General features: G+C 36.5%; 1 protein-coding gene across 29 annotated transcripts in view; it reads right to left on the bottom strand.

Moving 5' to 3' along the window:
* Window positions 1-25126, bottom strand: part of BAZ2B (bromodomain adjacent to zinc finger domain 2B) — a 413832-nt gene that overhangs the window by 234207 nt on the left and 154499 nt on the right. For all 29 annotated transcript variants that reach the window (XM_050752835.1, XM_050752834.1, XM_050752839.1 and 26 more), the window contains one exon: window positions 22766-22808. The gene's annotated coding sequence lies outside the window, so the exon portion shown is untranslated. The remainder of the gene's footprint in view (window positions 1-22765; window positions 22809-25126) is intronic.

Genomic DNA, 25126 nt, shown 5'->3' with positions numbered 1-25126 from the left:
TGAGTAGCTGGGACTACAGGCATGCACCACCGCACCCAACTAATTTTTGTATTTTTAGTAGAGAAGGGGTTTCGCCATGCTAGCCAGGTTGGTCTCGAACTCCTGACTTCAGGTGATCCACCCACCTCGGCCTCCCAAAGTGCTGGGATTACAGGTGTGAGCCACCACACCTGGTCTCCAAACATAATTTCTAAATTAATAAACAATTTTTATAGGAAAGTAAATTTAACAAACATAAAAAAGGGAAAAGTTAACTTCTAGAAACTTGTCTTATTTCTTCCATTAAAATCAGTATGCCGATAATAAATAATTAAAATAATATACCAGAGCTTATTACTCTTAATTTTTCAGTACTTACTATTAACATATACTCAACTAAAGATATAATTAAATTGGCAAGTGCTACACATGTTCCAGTGAGGTAAATTTTTGCTCTTTGGGAAAAATATTTCTACATACTCATGGACTTTGATCTCCAAGATGACCTCTTGCTTATGAAAAATACACCTGGCTGGGCGCGGTGGCTCATGCCTGTAATTCCAGCACCGTGGGAGGCTGAGGTGGGCAGATAACCTGAGGTCAGGAGTTTGAGACCAGCCTATCCAATATGGTGAAACCCCGTCTCCACTAAGAATGCAAAAATTAGCTGGGCATGGTGGTGTGTGCCTGTAATCCCAGCTACTGGGGAGTCTGAGGCAGAAGAATGCTTGAACCTGGGAGGCGGAGGTTGCAACGAGCCAAGATTGCGCCACTGCACTCCAGCCTGGGTGACAGAGCAGTGAGACTCTGTCTCAAAAAGAAAAGAAAAATACACCTTTATTTTATTTGAAGAATATTATGACTCAATAAACTTTCTCTATTTTGCTTTAAAAGCTCATTATCAGTATGTAAAAATGATCACAGTATAGTACTTAAAATAAGAAACAAAATGAATTAGAAATGTTTTGATTGTTACCTATGAAAATACAACTTCAGATAATAATGAACCCAGCTCTCTTTAAAGACATTAATATTCTCTCTTCATTATTAACATTTTACTAAAATAAAATTATTTCTCCACTCCTCAAAGCAAAATCCATGTTAGAAAATGGTCTGCAGCTACCAGATCACTTCTGCAATTGTCTGTCTGAATCTTTAGCCAGTGCTAACCATATCTGTGTGGCAAAGATCTGTGATTTATTGCTGCTGCAGTGATTTGGTAATTGGTCCCCAAGTTCTCATATATTAATGCTTTACCTTTAAATGGCACATTAGAAAAGAATAATTAATAGAAAGTAATTGATACACAGTATGTGTGAAATTATATATAGATTTGCTGAACACATGAGCAACTGACTACAAACATACATTAAAAACTCATTTAGTCCAGTGAATATTTATTATAAACAAGTTTGAGGGGTTAAGTTCCAACACTGAAAAGACATATGTGAATAAGGTAGTTTTGTCCACAAGGAGCTCACAATCAAATATTTATTTATTTATTTATTTAATTTATTTATTTTAAGGCTAGTCAAGTGAAGTAGTGGGAGTGGAGGAAGAAAAGCAAAGAAATCTCTAACTGGTTGTGATCAATTCGGTGTAAAGACCAGGGCTCTCAGACCAGCCACAATCAAATACTTTAAACGGAAAATTTTCTAAAGTGTTCATATTTTTAATGAAATAATAGCGTATTAAATTTGTATTTCTAATAATAAGTAAAATAAGAATATTTCTCAGCAACCCAGAAAGAACAGGTTGAGAAATTTAAATATATACCATGTGTGTTAGTGAGTGACAATCAGATCAGAGTGTTCAATCCCTGTGTCGCACTAAGATAGCTACCATGATGGTTTTGACTTTTTTGCATTTTAAAATTTGTTAAAAGAATAGAAGCATGAGGTGAACTAATAGGAAAATGAAAGCCAATGAAGGAAGAAGATCTTCACTAAATTTCTCAATTGCATGTATCTGCTCAAAGATTTTACATGGCACACCAAGATGTCTTTATTTCAAAAACCAATGTTAAGAAAAAAAGTAACGACAATTCTTTTTATATAATAACCAAAGTGGATACAATTATCTGTTTTCTGAATTAGGACAAAACCAGTTTATTTGTTGACATTGAAAGAACTTCAAACATCAGCAAATGAAAGCAATCTTTAATATTTTAAATGTGGTACAGCAAAATTTAATCTATGCTTAACAAACAAAATAAAAATGTTACTTTAAAATGTTGATATCACAATAGTGAAGAGGCAAAAGCAACCCAAGAGTTCATCCACAAATGAAAGAATGAATAAAATATGGCATACACACACACAGAAATATCATTCAGCCTTAAAATGAAAGGACATTCTAGCACATGCTACAACATGCATGAAACTTCAAGGACATGATACTAAGTGAAACAATCCAGTAACAAAAAGACAAATACTGTATGATCTCACATATACGAGGTACTTACAGTAGTCAAAATCATAGAGACAGAAAGTAAAATGGTGGGTGGCCAAGGGCCAGGGCCAGGGGAAAGTGGGCATGAGGTATTATTGTTTAATGTTTATAGAATTTTAGTTTTGAAAGATGAAAAGAATTCTGGAGATGGATGGTGGTGATGACTGTACATGAATGTGATTGCACTGTACATCCCCAAATGTCTGACTTTCAGTCTTCTTCTGGAAAAAGGGATAAAGGAGGCACTGTTACCTGACTGTGTTAAGTGGAGGAGACTGAGGAATCTAACTAGTTGAACAGACTTTGTTTCATGAATGCTTAATAAATATTTCCCGGTACCAAAACAGAGATATAGACCAATGGAACAGAACAGAGTCCTCAGAAATAATACCACACATCTACAGCCATCTGATCTTTGACAAACCTGAGAGAAACAAGAAATGGGGAAAGGATTCCCTATTTAATAAATGGTGCTGGGAAAATTGGCTAGCCATAAGTAGAAAGCTGAAACTGGATCCTTTCCTTACTCCTTATACGAAAATTAATTCAAGATGGATTAGAGACTTAAATGTTAGACCTAATACCATAAAAATCCTAGAGGAAAACCTAGGTAGTACCATTCAGGACATAGGCATGGGCAAAGACTTCATGTCTAAAACACCAAAAGCAACGGCAGCAAAAGCCAAAATTGACAAATGGGATCTCATTAAACTAAAGAGCTTCTGCACAGCAAAAGAAACTACCATCAGAGTGAACAGGCAACCTACAGAATGGGAGAACATTTTTGCAATCTACTCATCTGACAAAGGGCTAATATCCAGAACCTACAAAGAACTCAAACAAATTTACAAGAAAAAAACAAACAACCCCATCAAAAAGTGGGCAAAGGATATGAACAGACATTTCTCAAAAGAAGACATTCATACAGCCAACAGACACATGAAAAAATGCTCATCATCACTGGCCATCAGAGAAATGCAAATCAAAACCACAATGAGATACCATCTCACACCAGTTAGAATGGCGATCATTAAGAAGTCAGGAAACAACAGGTGCTGGAGGGGATGTGGAGAAATAGGAACACTTTTACACTGTTGGTGGGATTGTAAACTAGTTCAACCATTATGGAAAACAGTATGGTGATTCCTCAAGGATCTAGAACTAGATGTACCATATGACCCAGCCATCCCATTACTGGGTATACACCCAAAGGATTATAAATTATGCTGCTATAAAGACACATGCACACGTATGTTTATTGCAGCACTATTCACAATAGCAAAGACTTGGAATCAACCCAAATGTCCATCAGTGACAGATTGGATTAAGAAAATGTGGCACATATACACCATGGAATACTATTCAGCCATCAAAAAGGATGAGTTTGTGTCCTTTGTAGGGACATGGATGCAGCTGGAAACCATCATTCTTAGCAAACTATCACAAGAACAGAAAACCAAACACCGCATGTTCTCACTCATAGGTGGGAACTGAACAATGAGATCACTTGGACTCAGGAAGGGGAACATCACACACAGGGGCCTATCATGGGGAGGGGGGAGGGGGGAGGGATTGCATTGGGAGTTATACCTGATGTAAATGACGAGTTGATGGGTGCAGCACACCAACATGGCACAAGTATACATATGTAACAAACCTGCACGTTATGCACATTACCCTACAACTTAAAGTATAATAATAATAAATAAATTTAAAAAAAATAAAATAAAATAAATAAATAAATAAATAAATAAATATTTCCCATTTTCATATAGTTTTTATATGTAGAGTTTCACCTGTACCTATAACTATAACCTTTTTCTCCCCTCCTGCCCATTCCAGAGATACAGAGAACTGCTCATTGCTGAGCCTTTAGGAGTTTCAAATGTGTAAACTATTTTTTCTAGGCTTTCTTCACTGTCATCTGATAATTCAGTTATTGGGTTCTCTCAATCTGATAAATCAATTACTATTTATCCATCGCTCTCCAGCTTCCAGAATTTTGTTGCTATTCATTCTTCTCCTGTTTCTTTGCTTATGCCTTTTTGAAAATCTTTTTTTTTTCTATATAATCAATGGGGCTTCAACAGTTAGCTGAATTAAGCATGTATGTTAATCTACCATCTTTTTAAGACGCCTATTGTCCTCTTCTTCAGTCTCATGAAATCCTTTCTATGTTAGAAATTGTCTTCTGTAGGAAGATGCTGGTTTTATGAGTAAATACTATGTGGAATTAACTTATTTGTTTGTTTGTTTAGGAGGAGTCTCACTCTATTGCTCAAGCTGCAGCGCAGTGGCCCGATCTTAGCTCACTGCAACCTCTGTCTCCTGGGTTCAAGGGATCCTCCCACCTCAGCCTCTCTAGTAGCTGAGACTACAGGCACGCAACACCATGTCTGGCTAATTTTTGTATTTTTAGTAGAGACAGGGTTTTTACCACATTGCCCAGGCTGGTCTCGAACTCCTGTATGTGCAATTAACTTTAAAGGTCAATTTTATTATAAAGGCTTCCGATCTTCACTTGAAATTCTGCTACATCTGCTGTTTTTATCACTTCTTTAATATTCACTGTATATATGAAATATCTGCACACCACAGTCTTTTTTGATTTAATCCTTGCATGTGGTACTCTGCATTTATTTGTGACTGCATTTTTATTTTAGGAATCTGCCTAGATTTAACTTTCTAAGAGCCTTCCTCCTGCTTCTCAGCAAACACACTTAAAAAATCACATCATTTTCTCTATGGTCATGTTGCCCATTCCAGTTGTACAGGCATTCTCATACCACTCTGGTATGTCTTAGTTATGAAAGTGCCTGCTTAATATTGTGGCGAAAAGCACTGTATATTTATACCTAGGGTTTTGAATTGGGGAAAGATCTAGGCACCCAGTTGAGGACCAACAGAGGACATTATCACACGATCAGAGATAAATCAATTCCTTTGTCTATAATCATACTGCCCAATACTCAAAAAACATAGCGGCAAAATTTGCTACCAAGCCTTCCTTCAAAACTTTTAACACTTTATCTTCTCACCTCATGCAAACTTACAAATACAAAAGAAAAGGGATGAGGGAAAACAGAAGGGGAAGAGGACAACAGTAACAAAATGCAACATAACGCTTTTTCACTCTCTACTTTCAAACGAATTCAACTTTTTCACTTGTCTTAAGACAGATACTACTTTATTTCCCTATAAAGTTGGAAAACATAAACTCTTTTTACAGATTTTTTGCAGCATCAGCATCACTGTTCAAAGAGTGATACCTATACTCTGCTTCAAAATGCAGAGGGGGGGAATCTCCATAGACTGAATAGTTTTGATGTGGCCCTTTCTACCCATAAGGATCATATCATGCTTTCTATATTCAAAAAACATTAAACATACACCTCTACTGTGCCATCTACCACAGCTATAATGACCAGTTTATGTGTCTGTCTCTCTAGTAGACGATAAGCTCCTAATGAAGAAAAAAAGAGCAGTGCATTTTCTACTTTTATAAATTTAGTAAGTAATTCAAAAAGAACCACCACAGTGCTTATTAAATCAAGGAATAAATCATAACCATGAACTTCTCTTCAAGATAATGCAAGTTTCTTAAATATGCTATCAAGGGTAAATAATTTAGGGGCAACACAGGAGAATGCAACCAAAAATATAAATTCATACACAGCATAAAGAATTTATAATAATGCTTTAATACCATTTATGTACTAGTGTCCTCCATAAAAACCTCCACTAGTAGAAAAGTTGAATATGAAACATTCTCAAATTAAACATGGTGGGGGAGGGTTTGTTAATATCAATCAGCCAAAAAAATCTTCCCGGCTAGCCACAGTGGCTCATGCCTGTAATCCCAGCACTTGGATTCAAAGGCTGAGATGGGAGGACTGCTTGAGCCCAGGAGTTCAAGACTAGCCTGGGCAACACAGTAAGACCCTGTCTGTATTTTTTTTTTAATTAAAAAAATTAAAATAACAAAAAAAACTTCCAGTGGCTTCTCTTCACATTAGAAAGAAGTTAAACTTTTTTTTTTTTTTTTTTTTTTTTGAGACGGAGTCTCACTCTGTCGCCCAGGCTGGAGTGCAGTCGTGCGATCTCGGCTCACTGCAAGCTCTGCCTCCCAGGGTCACGCCATTCTGCTGCCTCAGCCTCCCGAGTAGCTGCAACTACAGGAACCCGCCACCACACCCGGCTAGTTTTTTGTATTTTTAGTAGAGACGCAGTTTCACCGTGTTAGCCAGGATGGTCTCAATCTCCTGACCTCATGATCCGCCCGTCTCGGCCTCCCAAAGTGCTGGGATTACAGGCGTGAGCCACCGCGCCCGGCCAGTAAACTATTTTTTTTTTATATCTGCCTACCTTTATTCCCACAGCTCACTACATTCCAGCCTCACTGGCACTGTGATCACTATAACCTCAGATTTTCACAATGTGACACCTGGCTCTTTCTGGTGATTCATTTCTCAACACAAGTGTCACCTCATCAGGGAGACCTTCCCTGACTGTTATACGTATGTTGCCCTCAATTCTACCTGACTCCCTGTAGATGCTATCACATTTTCCTTCCTCCATTCCTGTTTGGAGCTCTTATCAATAATTGAGAATATTTTACTTATATATTTGTTTACTTCTCCCCACTAGAAAGTAAACTTAATAACAGAAGAAACTTCATCTTATTGACCACAGTAATCCCAATATCTAGACAGTGGAAACACGTAAGCGGCACTCCATAAATATTTGTAGAATGAATAAATGAGTGAATGAGTGACAGTATGTGAAGCATACAATATAATGACTAAATGAATAAATGGCTAAAAATTCCTACCTAGGAATGTGCTGTCAGGCAGAATCTTTGAGACCAAACAACTTTTCATCTGATAGCTTTCTTTATGTCTCTTCCCTTACTGAATATCAATACTATAACTGAGGTACACAAAAATAAAGATAATTAAATGAGAGAGATTGGCAGTATATAAGTGGGTTGAAGAATGTGTCGCATAAGATCACCTCAGGGCACACGCTAGCTGATTCTAGAATTCTTTTCTTTCATAATCCTGTTTCTGTCATTCAATCAACTAGAAAGTATGCACTGAGGATGATGTTTTCTATTTCTAAATATCCATACTAAGGTCTCTTGAACACAAGTTAGTTTTATATTCTTTGCGAGTATTGTAGTAGAAACAGCATGGTCTTCAGTTAGTGAAATATGAATTGGAATCTTAGTTACAACCAGTACTAGTTATGTCAACAAGGAGCAGTTACTTAATATCCATAAGTCTAAAACAAAATGACACTTGGAAACTATCTAGTGTATAAGTACCTTCATTGTTAGTTCTCCCTTAGAGAGCAGGAACTGAAATGTAGAAGAAATCATAAGAATAGATGAAACGTATCTTTATTTTAATGTTCACTGTGGAACACTGTGGTTCACCTGTTTACTGAGAAGCAACAGGTCACAAGCAGAGCTAACAAAATTAATGTAAATGTGACTACATTTGCAAAGGGCAAACTCACATCTCTCAACATAGTAGGCATTCATCTGCTGAAATAATAATGTCAGGTCACAGAAACTTCAGCCTTTAAATGTTTTACACATTTCCTAGATTTGTATTTCTAAGAAATGGGGTGATACAGATGTTAGATCCAAACATTCCTGGATTATGACCTTTGTTTTACCGCTTAATCACTGTATGACCTTGAGAGAGTTATTTAACTTCTATAAACCTCAATGAAAATCGAGTTGTTGATAACTTAAACATACTTCAAACATTTCCCATTGCTCTAGGATAAACAAACAAACAAAATCCATTATTATTATTATTACTATTATTATTATTATTATTGTTTTGAGGTGAAGTCTCACTCTGTTGCCCAGGCTGGAGTGCGGTGGCATGATCTCAGCTCACTGCAACCTCTGCCTCCTGGGTCAAGTGATTCTTCTGCCTCAGACTCCCAAGTAGCTGGGATTTCAGGTACCCACCACTATCGCTGGCTAATTTTTTGTATTTTTAGTAGAGACAGGGTTTCACCATGTTGGCCAGGCTGGTCTCGAACTCCTGACCTCAGGCAATCTGCCCACCTCAGCCTCCCAAAGTGCTGGGATTACAGGTGTGAGCCACTGCACTGAGCCAAAAGTCCTTACTATTAAACAAACAAAAGTTCTCATTATGGTCTACTATGTCCTGTATTTTCTGGTTGCTTACCTCAAACTGCAATTCTTGCCCTCTGTATGCCAGTCACATAGGCTTTTAGTTCTTTCCTTCAAAGTGCTATGTTCCCTTCCTATTTATCTGAGTAGTAACCTTAACTGGAGTTATTTTTCTTCAGATGCCTTTAAGTTACTGTCTAGGTTCCTTTCATTTCAGCCTGAAGATCTCCCATTAGGGCATTTCTTGTACGCAGGTTTACTAGCAACAGATTCCCTATCTAAAATATGCTCAAAGAGCAAAAGGAAACCCATAGACAAAAGAATGAAAGGAAACAAGGAAAATAATGTATGGACAAAATGAGAATATCAATAAAGAAACAGAAATTTCAAAAAGGAACCAAATAGAAATTACAGAGCTAAAAAGTATGATAGCTAAAATGAAAAATTCACTAGAGGGATTAACAGTAGATATGAGTAGGCAGAAGAAAAGAACCAGCAAACTTGAAGATAGGTCAATTGAGATTATTCAGTCTAAGGAATAGGAAGAAAACAGAGTGAACAAAAGTGAACAGAGGCTATGGAACCTGTAAGACACCATTAAGTGAACCAATATGCATTATGGATATGCCAAAAGGAGAAGACAGAGAGAAAGGAGTAGAAACAATGTTTGAAAAAATAATGGATGAAAACTTCCCAAATTTGAAGAAAGACGTGAATCTACATATCCATATCCAACAAGCTCAATGAACTTCAAGCAGGATAAATTCAAAGAGATCCACACAAAGACACATTATAATCAGCTATTGAAAGCCACAGAGAAAATCTTGAAGGCAGCAAGAGAAAGGCAACTTGTTATGTTCTTATGTACAAGGAATCTTCAATAAGATTAATAAGCCAGGTGTGCCGGCACCTAGTATCATAGTAAAAGACAAGCAGTGCAGCATAACAATAAAGACACAGGTTCCATGTCAAATGCCTAGGTTTGAATCCTAAACTTCACTAATTGCCATGTAACTCTGGGAAAATTCCTTAACTTCTCCATAGCTAAGTTTTCCCATCTATAAAATAAGAATAATGATACCTCACCCTCACAAAGTTGTTTGGAGGATGAAATAAATTAAAGCTATAAATTCAAGACAGGTTGCCTGGAACATAATTAATCACTCAAATGTTGACTATTACTTATTATTATCATTATCACTTTATAGAGGTTCTAAAAATTTTAATTCTTATTTCCTTGAATTTCCCATATTTCTGTGAAACAAACACTGACTATTGAGGAGGTATGACACAATAATAATCTTTTTGTTTGCAGAAGTAGTATGAATTGGTAAAATAATAAAAATTTATTTTATGTATGATAATGCTATCAGGCTAAATGTTCTATCACCTCCTTTAGCAAATCCTTTATTATCAGAGACACTAAGTAAAATAAGTGATCAATGAATATACTTTATTTTTTTCTCAAGCTTTGCCTCTGACAGAGATGCTTATCCTTTTGTGGTATGGACTTATGCTTTTTCTATAAACAAATAGCCCCAAATTATTATCATACCTAAAATCTTAACAAATCTTTTTTTTTTTTTTAGATGGGGTCTCGCTCTTTCACCAGGCTGGAGTGCAGTGGTGTGATCTCGGCTCACTGCAACCTCTTCCTCCTGGGTTTAAGTGATTCTCCTGCCTTAGTGTCCTGAGTAGCTGGAACTACAGGCACACGCCACCACGTCCAGCTAATTTTTGTATTTTTAGTAGAGACAAGGTTTCGCCATGTTGGCCAGGCTGGTCTTGATCCCTTGACCTCATGATCCACCTGCCTCGGCCTCCCAAAGTGCTGGGATTACAGGCATGCGCCACTGCACCGGGCCAATAATTCTTTAATATGAAACACTCAGTTGATGTACACATTTCGTCTTGTATTTTTAAATTGCCTGTTTGTTTGAATCTGGACTCAAATAAAATCTGTACATTGGATCTGGCTGATAATGACTCAAGTCTCTTTTAATCTCTAAATGCTCTAGCCAATCTTTTCTTTTTCCTTCCTTATTATTTTTAGCTCAAGAAACTAGGTTCTTTGCCTTTTAGAGTTTTCCACAGTCTGGATTTTCCTGACTCTATCCCCCTGGTGTAATTTAATATGTCCTTGTGTCTTTCTTATTTCCTGTAAATTAGGCTTGATCATATTTAGGTTTTTTTTTTTTTTTTTTTTTTTTCTTTTGGCTGGACAGCCTCCTATGGGAGGTACATACTTTTGTTAGCAAGTACATAATTTCTTTCTTATGTAAAACAGTGATAATAATGGTGTCTAACTCTTAAAGTTAAGAGGATTAATTTACTACCGGTCAAATGTTTAGATTAGTACCTGGCACACAGTAAGGACTCCACTAACATTAGCTCTTATTATTACATTGCATATAGAGAATCAATAGGATTTGATACCAGCTTAGATATGAATTTGTGAAGAAGAAGCTGAAGATAACTCATATTTCTACCTTGAGTGGCTAAGTAGATGTTGATATCATTGACTAATACAGGTAATATATAAAGAGGAAAAGGTTTCTGGAAAATTAGAAGAAAATCAGTTCAAGTTTGAATAGGTTGAATTACATGTCTGTGGGATAACCAGGTACCAATCCTATATAGAGAGCTGCAAATGGAGGTTCTGCAATTTAAAAGAGAGGTCTGGGGAGCTACAGATAAGGATCAAATGACGAGCGGAAAGGGAACTTAATGAAGGTCACATTTATCACAAAAGACTACAAGACCTCTTTGAAGAATGGATTGGCTTTGGGTAAGGAGAGTTAGTAGCACTTCAAGAAAAGGAAATATGTGGAAAAAGACATTCTGACAAAATCGACAGTATATTTATATTTGTGGCTAAAGGAGCGCTTTGACTATAAAATAATGTGTGTTGGAAAGCAGAGGGAAATTAATTTATGTAGATAGGGACAAGGCTACATTTAAATGGCTTTGAAATTCAGGAATAGGTAATGCAATTTAAGTAAGAAATAAGACACTGAAAAAGTTAGCAAGACAGCTGAACTCTGCTGTGGCAACATTATACAAAAACCTATCATAACAGAATATGAAAAGTAAAATGTACTTACTCTATTATTCGAGAGGATTTTAATTTATGCCAGTTTTATTTCCACTGAAGTTAAAAGGAATGTTGTCTAGGCACTGTAACTTTAGGCAACAGCCCCAAGGCGGAAAATGTTATCTTTAGTACCTTCCCATATCTCTTCCCAGTCCCTTCTCCTGCCTCTCCACTTCCCTGGTGAACCAATGTTCTCAATCTGCTCTAATATAAAAAACTACATTTTTGCAATGATGCAATGTCTTGTTCCCTGAAGTACTCTGATTACATCTCCTTGCTCAGTTCTACTCTCCCAGGAAATCATTCATTCTCTGTCGCCCCTCTACAGATCTCAGCTAAGAAAAAAACAAAAATTGATTATCTAATTAAGGTAGTGCATACAACACTGTGAGTGATCAAAATCCTAGGAGATATTTAATTTCAAAAAGAGGAATCTGTTAACACCTATGAATTTCAAATTGTTAAAATATATACTATCTCTCTGTTTTCTGTACTACACATTCCAGTTACAAAGTAAAAGACAAAAAAAGTCACTAATTTTCCTTATATTACACTTTGCACACCAGCAAAGCCAAGTTTGCTGCATAGATATTTACTGGGTCACTACTAGGAAAAAGTACTGAGACAGACTCTAATGAAACTGCAAGGATGAATGAAATATAATCTATGCCTTTACTAGATTATAAGGAGTTTATAGCCTAATAGGTGAAACAACTGAACACACAATCATCACATAAGGTATATAAGGACTCTGTAACAATGTTTCTGAAACTTAACCTATGTATAAACCCCTTATGAAGACAGAAAAAAGGTTTTGTGAAACACCCTCCACCCACTGACTTATTATATTGTTACTGAAATACAGAAAAATAAAGCTATGGATAAGGATAAACTCTTCCTCTTGCTTCCAGATCTTCTTTCAAATACCAAAAGGATTTCCAAATAGGCACATAAAAGCTACAAACAACACAGTTCAAATACACAGTTCAAAAACTGTGTATTGTGTTCACGAATACAATGTTTTCGTGAAAATGTATCATTATAGTCAACATAAAAATGGTACTGACTGCTATTTCTCCATTATTTTTCAGTTACATTTTGGTTTGACATGCCTATAAGTCTAGTGATATGGTTTGGCTGTGTCCCCATCCAAATCTCATCTTGAATTGTAACTCCCACCATTCCCATGTCATGGGAGGAACCCAGTGGGAGGTGACTGAATTATGGGGGCAGGTCTTTCTTGCGATGTTCTCGTGATAGTGAGTGAGTCTCATGAGATCTGATGGTTTTAAAAACAGGAGTTTCCTTGCACAAGCTCTCTCTCTGCCTGCCACCATCCATGTGAGACGTGACTTCCTCCATCAGGATTGTGAGGTCTCCCCAGCCATGTGGAACTGTAAGTCCAATAAACCTCTTTCTTTTGTAAATTGCCCAGTCTCGGGTAATCAGCAGCGTGAAAATGAACTAATACATCTAGTATGCCCTAAAGATTTAATATCATTTGTTTCTACTCAAATGACTGCAAAACTTTTAGTTCACTCTGATGTCATCAGGCTTTCACCTAATACAAGTGAACCACTTATAATATTAAGTCTATTGTTGTTCTTTTCTCATTAGACTAACATAATCATAGCCCTGAAAATACATGGTAGTAATTGGTTATAAGGTAGGCATGGCATACCACATGACCTAAGAATATGCTCACACTAATTTATTTTATATTAACATTGAAAATTTTAGCCCTTTCTCCCTGTGGAGAATACATTTGCACACTCAGGTTGATGTACCCCGTGTTGAAATAAATTGCTATAACAGAAATAACAAATCTGAAAGGCAGAAATGATACGGAGATTAATTCCAACTGAAAAGGATCCAAAGGTTTTATGGAGGAGGTAACATTTGAAATGAACTGTGACACTTGAGTTTAGTGCCAAGTGTCTACGTTTTCTGAAATTTCCTTTCCATAAAGATGACACTGAAAATATAAAGCTACTAGAGTTTAGAAAAAAAGACACACAGGAAATATTCAGTGGTAAGGGGAGTGAGGACAAAAATCATGAATTTTATGAACAAAAGTTGACGGGTTTCTTTTGAGGAGAAAGAAAATCAGAGAATAAAATTACAAGCATTAGATGTGCTATTTGCAAAATCAACAGCATACTTTGCATGTTGTAAAGTTTACACATACTATCTTACATTTTGATGCAAATGTACCCATTGATGTAATGTTTTAAAATGCATTTAAAAATGCATTCACATAAGGACAGCTTCAGGAATATTTGTATCAGTTAAACTTTTTTTTAACATTCATGACACGCAAACTTTTGATACTATACAACAAAAAAAATTTCCATTTTTGTCAAAATTCTTTCTCCTCCATGGTTTTTTCTGTGTATATTTATATAAAAAGAACAAAGAGGTTAAATATCACAAACCCATAACTCAGTGTACATCACCCATTTTTTCATCTCTAGTTTCTGCAGACTACAGTTATATTTTATCCACTCCCTTACGAACGTTTCTTACATCTCACAGCAGAAGTGTGCATTAGTGTTCTACAAAGTGTGAGTGGAAGAAAACAATTTACTAGCCAGATTAAATTTCAAGTCGCCTTAATTCAGGAAATATTTACCTAGTCTACATGCTAGACACTGCTGATTACAATAAGAAAACATCAAACCACAGCAGAAAACTGGTTTTCATTTTATATTCTCTGATGTTTCTATAATTATTCCTAGATCTGTAAAGTTTCTTTTTTAAAGACAGATTTATTAAACAGTAGCTCATTTAGAATTTTCTGATAAATAAGAATCTATCTTTAAATCAAGGGATTGTGTAACATTACACATTTTGACTTGTTCAAAAGAAGTTAAACTTGAATCTGTGCAGCATGGTGTTATTTATACATGCAGCCACTCATACAGAGAACATCATGCATGCTTTTAGCTCCATTAATTGTTAAATGTTAAAACAGTACAACTTACGAGAAAATGCAGTACAAGTAAACAGAGGGTTTCTTTCATCCAAATATACATTTAGGAATAGCAATGGGAAATAGATTTATATGAAGTAACTTAAATGGCTGCTACATACTAATTTTGAAGATACTATTCAAAATATTCAGACTCTGTAAAACAAAATGTTTAAGACATACTTTATAACTTTACTGTACTACATTTAAAAATTTTAACACTTTTAGATTTGTTACTTGCTATAAAATATAGAAATTCTTAAAAAGATTTTCACTTCTGGTTTTATTACTGTTATATTTTACTACAGATATTTTAAAATTGACTATAACTCTACTTTGGGTATTAGAAAAGTGAAAAATAAAGGTCAGACAGTACACAGTAAACTTGTTCTGGAAATGACTATTTTTTGCGCTTTTCAGATAATGACTTAACTATCACTTACAACACATTAGGAAAGATATTTGACCTTTCCAAATCTGTTTGGGCATCTGTAAAATGTAATGATATGTCTTTTAAAATTGTTAAAGGTTCAAATAAGTACCTAGCATCTTAAAAGATCAGTGGATAAATAAATATTAGCTTTGTTCTTCATTCCTCAACACATTTATCAAAATATATTTATTAAAAATATTTAATGATAGTCGAGTACAGTGGCTCACACCTGTAACTTCCATGCTTTGGGAGGCCTAGGTGGAAGGATTGCTTGAGGCCAGGAGTTTGAGGTTACAGTGAGCTATGATTGTGCCACTGTAGTCCAGCCTGGGTGACAGAGCAAGACCCTGTTTCTAAAAATAAAAACATAACAAACAAACAAAAAAACCCACTAAAATTTAATGGAAAAGCAATAAATAATATTAAAATTATTTACAATAAAATAACTCATCACTAGGTATCTAGCACTTACTAAAGTTTTTAGTTTATAAATTCCTATAAGAGCTGACCATTAGGCTCATTTACTTCCTCAAATGTTGTATTTCAACAGTATTAAACTAAGGCCAGGCATGGTGGCTCACGCCTGTAATCCCAGCACTTTGGGAGGCCGAGGCAGGCAGATTAGTTCAGGTCAAGAGTTTGAGACCAGCCTAAGCAACATGGTGAAACCCCAGCTCTACTAAAAATATAAAAATTAGCCGGGCATGGTGGCATGTGCCTGAAACCCCACCTACTCAGGAGGCTGAGGCAGAAGAACTGCTTGAACCTGGGAGGCGGAAGTTGCAGTGAGTCGAGATCGCATCACTGCACTCCAGCCTGGGCAACAGAGCGAGACTCTGTCTGAAAACACACAAACAACCAAACAAAAACTAAAACATCTACATGTCTCTGAACATATGTTCTTTCAAGTCTATATGCCTATTTCCTCTTTCTAGATTCTCTTCTACATTATACTTCAAAAATCTAGACCACATGTCTCACTCCTCTGTAAATGTTTCTTGATCCCCGGTGCTACACAGAATGAATCATTTCCCTTTCCATTCTTCTCCTAAAACTTCCAGGGCTGTCCCATCTTTTGGCTTCCCTGGGCTACACTGGATGAAGAGGGATTGTGTTGAACCACACATAAAATACAGTAGCACTGACGATAGCTGATGAGCTAAAAAACAAAAAACAAAAATCACACAAAAAAAATCTCATAATGTTTTGACAAAGTTTCCAAATTTGTGTTAGGCTGCACTGATAGCTGTCCTGGTTGCATGTGGCCCACAGGCCACAGGATGAACAAGCTTGACTTAAACCATGGAGACAGTAGAGTTCAAATAAAACAAGTGAGATGTTAAAAAAAAAAAAAAAAAAGACATTTTAACAATGGCATAAACATTTTTTTCTTTTTTTTTTTTTTTTTTTTTTGAGATGGAGTCTTGCTGTGTAGCTCAGGCTGGAATGCAGGGGTGCAATCTCAGCTCACTGCAACCTCTGCCTCCCGGGTTCAAGCAATTCCCCTGCCTCAGCCTTCCGAGCAGCTGGGACTACAGGCATGTGCCACCATGCCTGGCTAATTTTTGTATTTTTAGTAGAGATGGGGTTTTGCCATGTTGGCCAAGCTGGTCTCAAACTCCAGACAAGTGATCTGCCCACCTTTGCCTGATCCACCCACCTCAGCCTCCCAAAGTGCTGGGATTACAGGCATGAGCCACCACACCCAGCCACAATGGCATAAACATTCTTCGTCAAGCTATCTTGGTCTATCAGGATTAGTTTTGGCCACGAGTGACAGAAAGCCCAAAAGTGAATGGCTCATACAATACAGAGTTTTATCTCTGTCATGTCAAAGAAGTACAGGGATAGGCAGGCCAGTATGGACAGTGTAACATTGTTAGTAAGGATTTTCTTTCTTACTGTTGCTTTATCCATTCTCAGTATAGGGTTTCCACTCACAGTCCAATTATGCTCACAATTCAGCCAGCAAGGAGGAAGGGGCAAAAAAGAGGATGTGCACCCATTCCTTTAAGGACACATCCTGAAAGTTGCACACACTACTTCTGCCTATATATCTCTTGCCAAAGTTTAGTCAGATTACTATATCTAGCTGCAAGGGAGACTGGGGAAATGATGTTTTTATTCTAGGTAGTAATATACTGGAAAAAAAATTAGAAGAGGGGGGAAAATCAGTATTAAGGACAACTATCAATCATTGCCATACTTGGTTATATCTTCTCTGTGGTAGGTACCTGACATTTTAAATTTACTATCTAACACCAATATTTCTGACAGTATGTACACTATAACGTTATATAGCAATTCCTTCTAAACCTCAATTATTAAGTATTACTATTGGGAGAGATGTATCTCTACAAAATTTAAGTAATATTCATAATAAAATTACCAAGAAGAAAAATGGAAAAAAAATTTTTCTTATTTGAGGCAAGCTCTTCCTCTGTAGCCTAGGCTGGAGTACAATGGTACAATCTTGGCTTACTGCAGCTTTGAACTCCTGGACTCAAGCAATCCTCCCACCTCAGCTTCCCGAGTAGCTGGGACTACAGGCTTGAGCCACCATGCCTAGCTAATTTTGTTTATTATTTTGTAGAGACAAAGTCTCACTATGTTGCCCAGGTGGGTCTTTAACTCCAGGGCTCAAGCAATCCCCCATGTTGGGCTACCAAAGTGCTGGGATTACAGGAATGAGAGCAACTGTGCCCAACCAAGAAATTTTAATAAAAACAGAAAAAGTCACTTTATTTAAAAGGTTGCCGGCCGGGCGCAGTGGCTCACGCCTGTAATCCAGCACTTTGGGAGGCCGAGGTGGGCAGATCACGAGGTCAGGAGATGGAGACCATCCTGGCTAACACGGTGAAACCCCATCTTTACTAAAAATACAAAAAATTAGCTGGGCATGGCGGTGGGCGCCTGTAGTCCCAGCTACTCAGGAGGCTGAGACAGGAGAATGGTGTGAACCCGGGAGGCAGAACTGGCAGTGAGCCGAGATCGTGCCACTGCTCTCCAGCCTGGGTGACAGTGAGACTCAGACTCAAAAAAAAAAAAAAAAGATTGCCTTGTGACAGATTATTAAATATATAGTAAAATATTAAGTAAGAATATTTAAAGATAAAATATAGCCACTCTAATAATGAAATTACATATAAACAAAACTGCATGTATATGAAACTGCACAAATACACTCAGAGAAGACAGAGGATTAAGGGAGATTTAAGAAAATAACCTCTGAATTATTTTATTATACTTTCTATAAATGCTGTTTAGACATCTTTAATCAAGTAAGAACTAATCACAAAACAGAACAGTAAAAATTCTAACAGGATAAAGCAAAGTCAGGTTAGTCCAAGTTCTCAAATCATGTGATTTTAAACAAGTAACTTTACAGATATTGATGAGTATGATGAGAGTAAGAAAAATGTAGTATGTGCCATCTTTTGTGCTAAGTGCTTTATGAGCAATGTTTCATTTAATATTCCAGACATAATAATATTATCCCTACTCTAGAAAAGAAAAAATTGGGTCTTAGACTAAGAAATTGACTCAGGATCACAACAGCTACAGAAGTAGCAGAACACAAACAAAAACAAAGGTTTTTCTAACCCTAAGTCCATGTCCTTAACTATTATGTGCACTACTTTCCCTCAAGCTCTCTAAACCTTGATTTTCTCACCCATTACATAAGGGGAATGCACAGTACTCTAAACTATTCTATAGTTCATTCCGGTTTTTTAAGATGTTGCCATTCTAGTTGTCTGTCTAGTTGTCTAGTTGTCACTCCCTTTTCCTCAAATAAAAGAACATTAACAGGTCTAATTGGCCTCCTTGCTGAAACTTGCTGAAAGTCAATAAAGTTATCACTAATATACATAATGTAGAAATCTATTTATTAAAACAGACAAAATGGCCACAATTTGTAAGTAAGGTAAATTTGAATGTTTAGGATATATCACTGATCTTTATGGTTGATTTCACGTCCCTTGTGTATCTGTAAAGGAGTAAGCCATAAAGTTCTATCAGGAAGAGGGAGGAAAGCTAAAAAAAACTGAATTTAAATTTCATAATCCTTTTAAATTCAAATAATGCATCGTTTTATAGATGAAGATACTGAGGCACAAAGAGGCTGACTTGCTGGAAGTCACACCACTAGTACACAGTGACATTAGTACTTGAACTCTATTGGTTCTAAAATCTAAGCTCTTTTCTATCCACCCTGCTTCCTGTGGTTAAATTATATTAATTTATTAATATCCTTATTTCAATTTTAACATAAGAACACTAAAGATAGTAATTGATTTAGCACTTTCTGCTTTATCATGAATGCCAACAAACATTTGCTGAATATAGTAAGAAGATGTGTATTAAAATAAGTATCTTAAATACAATTATGTTATCAGTAACACTGGAGTAATAAAAATTAAGCATTACCAAATTATTAGGAACAGAGAACTAGGCTGATTAGGGAACACCTCAGGGAGATGATTATATGTGGATATGCTATTAGAGAGAAAGTTTGATTTCACCAGAAGAAATTATTTTTAAGTGTGAAAATAAAAACAATATTCTAGGTAAAGAGAATAACATGAATGTAAGTGTGGAGCCAAAACGTGTATCCAAGGTAGGGAACGTAGTCCACATTAGGTAGAGTATACCATTCTTATTCTTGAATAATAGAAAATATGCTGAAGACAGCTTGGGCACAGGCTCACTCCTGTAATCCCAGCACTTTGAGAGGCCAAGGTGGGTGTATCACTTGAGTCAGGAGTTCGAGGCCAGCCTGGCCAACATGGTAAAACCCTGTCTCTGCTAAAAACACAAAAATTAGCTGGGCATGGTGGCGCGTGCCTGTAATCCCAGTTACTTGGGAGGCTGAGGCAGAAGAATCATCTGAACCCAGGAGGCAGAGGTTGCAGTGAGCCAAGATTGCACCGCTGCACTCCAGCCTGGGCAACAGAGTGAGACTCTGTCTCAAAAAAAAAAAAAAAAAAGGAAACAAAGAAAGAAAAGAAAATATGCTGAAGACAAACTGAGGAAGGATCTTAAATACCAAGTTAGAAGGTCTGGATTTGATCACACAGAAAATGACAAGCCACCACACGTTTTCTTTTTTTTTCTTTTTTCTTTTGAGACGGGAGTCTCGCTCTGTAGCCCAGGCTGGAGTGCAGTGGCGCGATCTCAGCTCACTGCAAGCTCCGCCTCCTGGGTTTACGCCATTCTCCTGCCTCAGCCTCCCGAGTAGCTGGGACTACAGGCGCCCGCCACCTCGCCCGGCTAGTTTTTTGTATTTTTTTTTTAGTAGAGACGGGGTTTCACCATGTTAGCCAGGATGGTCTCGATCTTCTGACCTCGTGATCTGCCCGTCTCGGCCTCCCAAAGTGCTGGGATTACAGGCTTGAGCCACCGTGCCCGGCCGCCACCACACGTTTTCAAGTAGAGAAATAAAAGGAACCGAGCAATGCTTTAATCAGATTAAACTGGGAGTTGTGTACAAGTTTCAATGGAATTGATAATGGCCAGGAAGAAGGGAGATCAGTTAAAAGGTTTTGACATTTATATACATTGTGACATCAAAGAAAAAAACAGAAATTCTCCTGACTTCTGAAAATTTTGATTAAAACATATATAAAGTGTATATTACATAATATATAAATAGCTACTACACTTCAGCTCTGAAACAGCCCATAATATAATCCCCCTCTCTAACCATAACATTTTACCTTTAGTTCTTACTATGTCATCTCATTATACCAGTTTATGTATCTATGACTAGTCTCCTGACCTCTCTACTTCCTTTGGATAAGTCAGCCCTTTCCTGGCCTCATTTTATTCCAGCCACATGGTAAACATATATTTGAACTACTCTCTCACTAGTACTCTCAACCTGAATCAATGTTGAAATCTACCCTCTTTTCTTAACTCAAAGGGCTGGCAAAAGCCTCACAACAGTGACATAACAAAGTTAAGGTTTCTAGTATCAGTCACTTATGAACCTCTCAAATGAACACTTCTTACTCTTTAACTGATATTTAACATCTAATAATATTAAATATCACTTCTCTTCCTGAAATTCTTGGATTTTGATCAGTTGCAATTAATTACTCTCTTAATATTACCCTAAAAATAAACTGTGGGAAAAAAATTTAAAACAAAAATAAGCTGTGGGAGTCAGCATTTTTCAGTTTTAAAAAAGGTTTCATTTAATGCTAATGTTAACTTCTTTGGTTGTAAAGCACTAGATGCTGAACAGAAGGTTTCTATAGAAATATGTCAATATTTTCTTATGAAATATTCAGTTGGGGCAATAAAGTTCTAATTAAGAAAAAATAAACAAGGAAAGAGCTACAGATCAAACAAAGCTAAAATGCTGCCTTAGGAAAATGAATAAATATGCTATAAGTATTAGTAGACAAAATTATGATGATAAAGCCTTTAAAAATAAAATTTCTCTCTAGCCTCTGCAAAATGTTAAACTTAACAAATGAACCAGTTTAAAAAAAAATGATTGAACATAAATACAAACATTATCTATATGTGAATTTATACTTCTAATAATGCTTCTGGATTTAATGAGTTAAATTAAAACAGAGTTAAAGAAGCAGCAGGATCATGGAGTAAATAATTTAGTACAAATTTATCTGTTATTTAAGAGAATTTTTTTAAAATGATATAACGTTCATGATTGTAATTCAGATTTTATCATTTAGAATTTTCTAATGTGGATAAAGGCCCTGGTAAAGTTTTTCTTTAGGTAATATATGTCCTTATACACAACAGAAATTAACACTTAAAATTAAAAAGTATCAGTTCCTTAAGAGAACCATCTTTATCAAAAAATGCTCCATATCTGGAAGACTCTACAAATCCTATAAATATCAATAAGAAATTTAAGCAAGATGCCTAAAAACTCTACCAAGGCTATATATATGTGGGGTGTGTGTGTGTGTATATATTATATATATATATATTTTTTTTTTAGACCAAGTCTCTCTATTGCCCAGGTTGGAATGCAGTGGCACAATCTCAGCTCACTGCAACCTCCAACTCCCAGGTTCAAGTGATTCTCCTGCCTCAGCCTCCCGAGTACCTGGGATTACAGGTGTGTGCCACCATGCCCAGCTATTTTTGTATTTTAGTAGAGATGGGGTTTTGCCATGTTGGCCAGGCTAGTCTCAAACTCCCGACCTCAGGTGATCCACCCACCTCGGCCTCCCAAAGTGCTGGGATTACAGGCGTGAGCCACCACGCCCAGCCTACCAATGCTACATTTTCATAATCTTTCCTTAATAATTCATTACAATCTCAAGTAATTTACTTTTATATGTATTTCCTAATGTGGAATCACCTTAACCTTTCTGCCATTTTTCAGTAAAACTAAAAACTCAAAACAGATGACATTCAGAGTTTAACTCACACTGAAATAATTTAGTATATTTAGGCCTATAATTTCAGTTGTAAATTAAAAGTAATTTTCATTTTAAATGTTTTTTAAATCCTTTAAAGCAATATTTTAAAAGTATTTAAATAACTAGCTAGAAGTATAAGATATGATTCATTTAAAATGTTAACACTCAACTGGCTAGCAAAAGAAATAATAATTTCAAATTATAAATGTTTTCTAGGTCAATTCTCATTCTCAGAGAAAACCAAACTTCCTTAAAAGCTTAACTATCATTTTGGTCTTACTGTGATCAATGTGGTCAATCTTGTGACATCACTGTTGGGAAACCTGCAATAGGAAAACAGAATTAGCAATCAGCTGAAGCATACTTAAGAAATTTCAGAAACTAAAAAGTTTGTTCAAAATTTGTGTCTTTCTTGATGCCATAAGTCATACTGAAATTAACCTACAGTATCAAGGTCCATATAATTAGCATGACAAAAATAAGCACAAAAGGACTGGAGTTTATTTATAGATCATTATTTATTATAGTATGGCAGGTCATGTTTTTGTTTATAATCACCAACACCCTAGGGTGAACATAACATATTAAAAAATAAACTATAGGACATTTGGGTTACAAGTTTTATTTGTCTTCAAGACAAATAAAAATGTACTAAGAAGAGCAAAACAATATCTTAAATATGTCACAAACTGAAGACAATTAGGTATTATTTATAAATACTTTTCTGTCTATGATTATCAGTACAGATGAGAACCAAAATGTCATCTACTTAATACTGGAGACATTACCACAAGCTAATGTTTATGAATAGTGACAAAATTATCAAAAGATTGAAAATATCACTGGGAATAATTCAGAAGAGGAAAAAAATATTTCCTAAGCTATAAATGGCTTCCAGTTTATCCCTGTGAAATCTAAATTTTTAGAATTTTGTTGTTGTTTTTTCAAGACAGGGTCTCACTCTCACCCAGGCTGGAGTGCAGTGGTGCGATCTTGGCTCCCTGCAACCTCTGCCTCATGGGTTCAAGCGATTCTTGTGCCTCAGCCTCCTGTGTAGCTGGGACTACAAGTGTGCACCACCACACCCAGCTAACTTTTTGTATATTTAGTAGAGACAGGGTTTCACTATGTTGGCCAGCCTGGTCTCGAACTCCTGGCCTCAAGTGATCCACCTACTTTGACCTCCCAAAGTGCTGGGATTACAGGCAAGAGCCACCGCACCCGGCCTGGAAATTTCTTTATTAACAAGTCTAATTTGAGATGAGCCCTTAAACGTTTAGTGTTAAAAAGTAAGACATGGTTATGGCATTTTAAGGTTCCTAATGGGCTTTCAGGTGTTATTTCATAAGATCCTCATAACGATTCCTTCAAAGGGGCAGGAAAGAGATATTCCTTATTATAGACTCCAGGAAAACAGAATTTAGAAATGATACATGACTTGTCTAAACACAAAGAACTGAGTTTTTCCTGGTTTCTCTTTTACCTCTGACCTTTCACCTAGTCCACCCTACCAACTACTCTTCCTCACTCTGTTCTTAATTCAAAAACTATTACTGCTAGTTACCTTACTAGTTCATGATTACTGGCTCTCCTATATTACCATTATAGCCTCCCTACTTCTATTTTTTTTTTTTCCTGCCTCAGCCTCCTGAGTAGCTGGGACTACAGGTGTGTATCACTACACCTTGCTAATTTTTTTTCTTTCTTTCTTTCTTTTTTTTTTTCTGGAGAGACAGGGTCTCACCATGTTGCCCAGGCTGGTCTCAAACTCCCGGTCTCAAGTACCTACATCTGTTCTTAAAGCAAGTAAATCAAATCACATCATTCCCTTATTCAAAACCGTACAATGGCGTTAGCAGCTCTTAGAATAAAACCCACAATGCTTACTATCATGACCTCATAGGCCCTCTGTTACCTTGTGCCCTGACTGCATTTCCTGTTTCTACCATGTTCCAGTCACAAGCACCCTTTTGATAATCCCCAAACATATCAAATTTGTTCCACTTCAGGGCCTTGACACTTGCTCTTCCCTCTGCCCTCTTCATAGGACCGGTTTTCTCACTTCAATCAGGTCTCATAGGAAATGCCACCTCCTCAGAGAGGCCTTTCTTTACCACCAGAGGCTGTTGTCAGCTTTAACTTCCTGAAGGAACATATAGTACCTGGAACCCAATAGCTAATTAGCTGCTGAATGAATGAGTGAACAAGTACTTATCAAGTTCCTACTACATCCAGCATTATGTCAAGAGCTACAAAGGAGCCAAAAGAAAATTTAAGTAGAAACTCTTGCAAGAATTACTACCTATTTAAAGAAAATATGCCACAACAACTTGGTATGCGTTTTTAAGTCACTGCAAGAAGCATTTGGGAAGCTTAAAAAAAAAAAGCAAGGCAGGGGGTGATGGGAAAGCGGGGGTAGTGAATTAAAGGTGTACGATAATGAAGGTCTGGATAGTGAAGATGAGAAAACGCAGAGGGAATGGGAAACCCAAATCTTAAATGGTGAAACCAGAGGGCTTCATGCTAAACTAAGTATTAGGAACAAGGACAGCAAAAGAGTGAAAGATTACATCAAAGGTTCCCACTAACATAATGAAAGAAATCTGCAGTGGTAGGGTGGGGTGACTTTTGTTTAGAACAG

This window comes from Macaca thibetana, chromosome 12 (genome assembly GCF_024542745.1).
Source record: "Macaca thibetana thibetana isolate TM-01 chromosome 12, ASM2454274v1, whole genome shotgun sequence".
Classification (NCBI taxonomy): Eukaryota; Metazoa; Chordata; class Mammalia; order Primates; family Cercopithecidae; genus Macaca; species Macaca thibetana.
This window is presented reverse-complemented; position numbering and strand designations above follow the sequence as displayed.